Genomic DNA, 8,031 nt, shown 5'->3' on the forward strand with positions numbered 1-8,031 from the left:
GTGAACCGCATAACTCAACACAAAGACATTCTTGTTCATATAGCAACATTGTTGTTGCTCTGTGTCTCATATCTATGGTTCAGCTTGACCCGACCGTCAAGTGATTTATAACACATGCAAGGTACTAGTGTTAATTTCGTCAGATGAGACGAGAGGAAATATGTTAGTCAACAACCTTTTTTTTCATGACTAAGACGAGACGATGACGAGACAGCAGTAATGTCCTGAAACACTGACTAAGACTATCTTAAGATGCATTATTGTTGACGAAAAAAGACGAGACTAAAATGTATTGCATGAAATAAAAACTAAGATAAAATCTCTCTTCATTTTCGTCTACAAAATGAGAAGACAGAATATCTAGCTGTTACGTTTTCAAAATATTCCGAATGAGTTCATACGCAACAGCTTTCCTGTAGGCTAGTCTACGTGCTGTTGCTGCAACCCTGTGGCTGCAACACGAAACTACATGGAACAAGAACACTGGAGATTTCTGCCAGAGTTAGCAAGCTAACTACCTAAGCTGTATGCCACAATGCTACATACCCAGAAGTTGAAGCTTCTCTCATACAAATTAACATCCCCCAGAATGTCCATACGAAAATGTTCATCATGTAATGTCAACTATTTAACTAGTTAGACTGATGATGCAAAGTTTGCAAGTAAGCTAATATGGAAAGTTCGCTAGCAAGTTAGCTATGGCTAAGATGGAGAGTCTGTTTGGGGAATGTGTTGTGTTTGGTATATATCGCCATCTAGCGAGGCGGAGTAAAACATTAATACTTTGGTCTACGACAGTGTTTCTCAAACTTTTTCAGTTTCAGGACCACTTAACTAACCCTAGCTAAAAAAAAAAAAGATTATACCTTCTTCAACAGTAGCCTATAATTAGTCTACACTATAGGCCTACTCACTGAACCACTTTGCTTATTGTGTGGATTCATACTGTGTGATTTAAACTGGCATATCTTACATAGACAGTGTTGCAGAACTGTTTTTACATACAAGTTGGTTCAATATTGCAAACAACTCATCTATATTATATTTTACCACGTCTGCTCGTGGACCACTTGGGAAAGCTTGCGGACCACCAGTGATTCCCGGACCACACTTGAGAAACACTGGTCTACGAATATGACAGTGGTCCATTCAAATCTTTTACATCTATGGTCAAATCCCAGCCGAGCTATAACTGTAGCTCGACTTACCTGTGCATGTAAACATACTGACTGACAAAAAATCAGAATGAGTAATTATAACAGACGAGTAGCCCTGTGGACACACAATATTGTTGGAAAATTGAGATGTGTGAAACACTATTTGACTCAAATGGTAATCAGAAATAATTTGTTATAAAAAAAAGACTAAAATGTGTTGACTAAAACTGACTAAGACTAAGATACCTTTAGTTTTCTTTTGACTAAAAACTAGACTAAAATGACCGAGACTTTTAGTCGACTAAAACTTGACTAACAAAAATTATATTTGAATGACTAAATATGACAAAGACTAAAAAGGACATTTCGTCACAAGACTAAGACTAGGACTAAATTAAAAATAGGTGACAAAATTAACACTACAAGGTACAGAACGGGCAAAGAAATCGATGCATTCTGGCGGAGGACTTACGCGCATGTGCAGAACGTATCAGGCAGGCGGCACATATTGGGTACCCACAACATCATCAGATCTCTCAAGTAAATGTTACAGTATACAATTTATTTTACAGATACAGTAAACATTTCTTTTAACATACACAGTTACAATTTATAGTTAACTGATATAAACCACAAAGTACAGTACCATACTGAACTGTAGGGAAGCACCCGAATCAGAATACAGAACAAGTGGAATAACAAGTGGACTGTAAAACTGCCATTAGATCCACATGTGTGCTGTTGACTGTAAGGTATGTGTATGGTGTCTCAACACAAACTTCAAGGTCTTTGCAAGCTATGCGTATGTGAACGCATCATGCTATGTACTGTAAAAAGCGTATTTGCGTAGCAAAATGTGTTTACCAAGTACCATGTAATGTCATATTATGTGTTTCCATCAGGGGTGCATTGTCTGTCACATTGTCATTGTACACTGTGAGAGGGCTCTTCAATATGTGTATGAGGCTTGTGTTGTCAACCGTTTTGACACTAGACCACCGATAAATTAGCCTGGAAAATCCAGACCCTGATAATCTAGAAAGATTAATGGTCTGGCCACGAACAATGTAATGGCCCAACTCGAGGGGCGGCACCAAGAATGCATTTGAAAATCTCACTGCACGCAATTGGATAACACTAGACCAATGTTTACACTGAATGATTCCGGACTTCGATGGAATTGGATAACACTACGATCAATGTTTCCAACGTTGCAGCGCTGTCCTCATCAGTTTAGCTTGCCTCTGGCCCGATATCAGATACAATTTTATTGGTTCCACGGGATGCAAGGGGAAAAAGTAACGTGCATCATTGCTCATTGCCAGAGTGTCTCGCAGAGACAATTCCATTGTGCTCTTGCGAGAACTCTGGATTTCCAGGGTACCGATAAGTCACTTTCTGATCATGAAAGCTTAAGTACTCATGAAAATACTTTCTGAGATGACATGTAAAAGCCGCTTCAGTCTGATTAACAGACTGCATGTGTGACATGGTATCAACATCATCTTTGATTTATGGCACATCACTGGATTGCCTTTGCTGTCCCTGTCTTTTTTATGGGTCCATTATTGCAATATGTCAGTGTTGCAGGATAGATCATAACCTATGCACTTAGGAGGGCTCATTTTGATTCCATTTGCTGTTCTGCCTCACTCCCTACCACTCTCTCTGTTCTGTTTATGCATGTGAATGTGTGTGTGTGTGTGTGTGTGTGAGAGAGAGAGAGAAAGAGAGAGAGAGAGAGTGAGTGAGTGAGTGAGTGAACGTGTGTGTGCGTGTGTGTGAGAGTCAGTGTGTGTGGGACTGTGGGTATATGGTGTATGTGGGCATGTGGTTCATTTTATTGGTTCGTTAAAAGCTTAAAGCCCCTTAAAGCATATTGCGTACCGCAAACCAAACAGGACATATTAAAGCTTTTGAATAATACATGAAGCATGAGTGGAAAAGAACTGGCAGAAATGATTAAACTAACATTTCAAACTCCATGCAGTGGGTTCACACTAACTGATGTTATATTAAAATTGCTCTGTATTACATTATCCAAATTCCATTCCATGTTTGGATCCCCCCTTAAGCTTAGTTGTGAGTTTGCAAACTATATGTAATAAATAATAGTGGTTAAAAGTTAATTATGGTCACGCTATATCACTGAACCTGCTCTACCAAATATTGTTGCTTTATGGAATATTTATTTGTCATACATATACACTTCCACACACTTACAAAGATTACATACACACTAACACACACACAGTACTTTTAGTTAGACAGTAAGACACACAATGGGTATGTAACACACAAATGATAGCATAGACTTTCATACTGTAATCCATCCTCTCTTGTCTCTCCTTATCGGTTTTGAACCATTCGCATTCACGGGACCTCACATGGATGCATGTATGGGGACTACAGATATGAATTTACACTTTAACTCACATAGCCATGCAATCATATGCATGCCACACTAGCCAAACACACAACACACGCACGCACGCCGCACGCACACCCACTCAGACAGGTTCAATGCTTCAAAATACCCTTGGCTTGTGTGCACCAGTCTGCATGTGTGTGGTGTGCATTTGTTTATGATCCAGCTGTTCTAGCAAGGTTGAAGATCTACACTGAACTGTGGATCGCATACGCTTCATTTTTACATTCTCTCTCTCTCTCATTCACACTATCAAATTCTGCAGAGTGTCTGTGTATGCTTGTAGGCTTTGATCTGTTACATGTTGGCCAGGGTTTACCAGGGCCTGGCAGTTGCCTGGATCAGCACACAGACACATGGCTTTGCAAAATCTCCATCAAATCCACGTGTTGGAGGCAGCTGCCACGCAACACTCAGACAGAGATAGACAGACAGCCTCTTTTATAGGCACCCTCTCAGATCACAACCAAGGAATGGCGACTCTGAAAAGGCATGAAACACCCTTTTTGAAAACAAAGAAGGAACAGAAAAAAAAAGAAAGCGTTAAAAAGAAAGAGAAGGGGATGTTTTGAGTCAGGTAGTGAAGGGGCAAAGGGATAGGAGAGCTGAGAATATCTGATAGAGTGGGGAGGGATGTAGACAGACGATTGTAGTTTCTGAAAGATCTGCAGAATTATTTAGACACAGGACGATTAAGAGAGACAGAGAGCTCAAGAAACACAGATAGGTGAGTACATAAAAAATGTATAAAACAGCTTGCAAGGCTCGACACTGAGGATCTAGAGGCATCGTGCTGGATTTGTGTTAGCTGGGGCATAGGGGTTGGTCCACCGCACTGCAGGCAGTTCACTGTTCTCATCTCTGTGAGAGGCAAAGAATTTGGTGAAGCAAAGACAAAGAGACTCTAATCCAGGCCCTGTTTCAGGTCTATGACATCATTCAGCAGTCCAAAGCCCAGTGTGTTGCAACAGAATGTTTCTCAAACAGAAACATAAGTTTATAGAGACAAAACCAACTTGGAGAAAGCATCAAAAATACCTTTCCTCCTCAACATTTGTTCCTTTTGTGGAGACTAAGAACAGCACTTGGGCTTATGTTTAAATACATTAAATAAGATAATTAATCAAGCAACAAACTAGTGCTGAAAAGTAATGGTATCACAGGCATGCTGGCTAGGGATCCATATTGCTTATTGTATTGTATACTTTTGACCCCAACGTGGCAAAAAGAAAAGTGAAGGAAATCCCAGACGAGCCCCCAATTGTGTTATGGCCAGCTCTTTCCATGTGTCTATGTTTATATAGGAGAATACAGGAAGTTTTTATTTCACCTGTACCTCACAAGATATGACCCCCTGTTCTCACCTGCCAGAGAGATAATAAGCTGATAGCAATTCTAATATAGATTATTTAACACAAGAACAAAGGGCCCACTTACTAACATACTCATCCTATCAGGATGTTGATACACATATAATTGTTTTATAAATAATAACTAAAACAACAACACTTTTAAACCTCTGATTAAAAAGTATTTCTGAACACCTCAATATAGAAACACAGGTTAAGTGGGAAATGTAAATGACTTAAATAACTTATTGTATTATATTGTATAACTTTGTTTTTTTTGGCCCCCTTCAGCCCAAGTTGATGCATGCATAAGGTGTACTGTGCACTGAGGTGTGTATGGGTAAAAAAGTTATAAAAGGCCATGAGAAGGTCTTCTTCACATGTCAGTGCAGAGCCCTGCTGAATTTGACTCCCTTTAACTTAAACAAACTCTTTAAAAACTGCCTGTGAAGTTGAGCACGTACAAAAGCACCTCAGGGCAGGAAAATGGCTTCCATTTCCCTTAGTAATTACTGTGAGATAAATGAGAGTGATTCTCGTTAGAGACAGGGGTGGAGGAGAGGCAGTGGAATTGAGAGAAGGAATAAGAAAGTAAAAGAGAGAGAGAGAGAGAGGGAATAATATATATGTTTGAGAGTTAAAAGAGTGAGAGAAATAACAGTGTACTCTCGCTCTCTCTCTCTCTTGTCCTCTTGGGGACCAACAACAAAAAACAAACGGTGAAGTGATATTGCCATGGCTGACACACAAATTGCTTCCAATACACCTTTTCAATATGTATATCTCTCCATTGAAGCGCTCCATCCTCTGCTTTGAGGGAAAGAGAGAGTTATGAAGTCATAAAGTTTCTTATACTCCTGTGACTGCACATAAGAGTGGCATTCAGGTATTTGCTGTATTGTTATTGAAACATTAAATAGAGTACTATTGAGGTGCATGGGTGCATAGGATCTCATTTAATCCTGACAGTCTGTGATTATGCTCTTTCTCATTTATGAATAACACGTCTACAGTGCTTTGCCTGTGTTTAATAGATCCCAATTAAGTCTACTGATAAGAAGTATATAAAATGACATGTTTTTTTATGTTTACTGAATTTGTATTTAGATTTATACAGCTCATTGAAAAGGTAACTTCAACAAACTCAAACCCGACAAATTCTGTTATCCCATGTCAGAGGAACCACAACTGCAAGTTTCTTTTTGACTGTATACTTTTTTTTATCTTTTATTTAATCATCTCCACTGGGAGTTTGAAGTAGGGTTTCTCTTTTGGAATTATGTATGTGATATGTTGAGATCCCAGAAGCTTTCATTTCCTTTTTGGCCAGTGTGTGGACTACAGAAACCAAAGAAGACCCTGATGTCTACAGGACTGGGCTGTTAACCTCTCACTGAACTCACAAAATGTCCCTATGTCTCTACAAAAATTGAAACGTGGCATGAAATGATAAGATGTGACAGCCGGATTTAGAATCACAAACTATGCTTGTTGTGCGTGTCAACAGAGCTTCAGTCAGAGAAACCAAATTGATCAGTGTGCCTTGTGTCTAGCACTGCTCTGTATCTTCATTTTTCTTATGAGAGCCCCTCTGAGAAAAAAAAAAACGATTAGATCTGCTGAGAGCATCTCGCCTGTTATTTGATGTGATGTTGTGAAACACTGGCACCACAAGGAATTGTTTGTCTCATAAACCAACATTGTAACAACATATTATGTTATCAATATTCTGAAATCACATGATAGGATATGGTCATCACTGTGACATCATTTCCACTTCCACTGAGACCATAGCCCAGGGGTCGGCAACCTTTTTTGCCTGGAGAGCCACTTTGACCAAATTTATTATTTGTTTAATCTCAGAAGAGCCACATAAAGACGGTTACAAGAAAAAAGTTTGGATATTTAATGTACATTTACTTACATTCAACAGAGGATTTTTAAATAGCCTACATTTTCTACTAGTTTTAATGTGCAAGTAACTTGAAATGTAAAGTGGAATGACAAAAGTATAGGCCTTAAGCTTCCCATATATGTAACACCACCCCCTATTTTTCCAGTGTCCTTTGTATGCAAACATCATAGTTAACAACATTATATCGCGCGTTACTTCCCCCGCCATATCGCTCCAAGACATGTAGCCTCAAGGTGCAAATGTCATGCTCTCATGTCATATAATATTTCCCCCCTTTGTAATTTAGGATATGAATTTCAATGAACAATTCCAAGATGCACGAAACATAAAGGCTTTTGGGATCAGTTGATAACTCAACTTAAGAACCTGGACACCCGTTTGATTACTCATGCATTAGCACGATTACGGTCTCTAACCTGTTGTACAGTCCTCGTGACAGCCTACCAACAAACATCTCATTTAACATAACTACCAAGATAACATGACGTGTATTTGTATTTTATATCCATCGGTAATGTAGCCTATGAACCTCTATGTAGGCTACACAATCACCTAAGATGCACGAGAAATAAATAGGTTTCTGCGATCGGTTGATAACTCAAACTTGCGATTACACCTGTTTGATTAGACTTATACCCTCGGTTACGGTCTCCTTCAGTAGCCTGGCGCGCGGTCACTTTGTGAACCTACTATGATGAAGCCAGCAACATTCACCTCTCTAATATTTAACTTTCTAACTACAAAGATAACATGACGTGTATTTGTAGGCTATGTGATGAACTTCCCCATCGATATATGAATGGCCATGAACACAAGCATCTACGACCCAGACAGCACACATAAATCTGCCCGATTCAGATCAGCATGGAATCCTCCCATATAATAATGTCGCAGGGGTATCGGCCTGAAGTCGCTTCCATGTATGTTGGCTTTTGATCGTTCCTACTATCCAAAGCAGATCCCACTCTGTTTTTTTTACCCCAGCTTCCATGTATGTTGGCTTTTGATCGTTCCTACTACCCAAAGCAGATCCCGCTATCTGTTTTTTTTTAACCCCAGCTTCCATGTATGTTGGCTTTTGATCGTTCCTACTACCCAATGCAGATCCCGCTCTATCTGTTCTTTTTTTGCGTGTGTAGCAGGCAGCCAGGCACGTCAGATCAGCCTCCTGGAGCAGCGATT

Source organism: Alosa alosa, chromosome 5, assembly GCF_017589495.1.
Source record: "Alosa alosa isolate M-15738 ecotype Scorff River chromosome 5, AALO_Geno_1.1, whole genome shotgun sequence".
NCBI lineage: Eukaryota > Metazoa > Chordata > Actinopteri > Clupeiformes > Clupeidae > Alosa > Alosa alosa.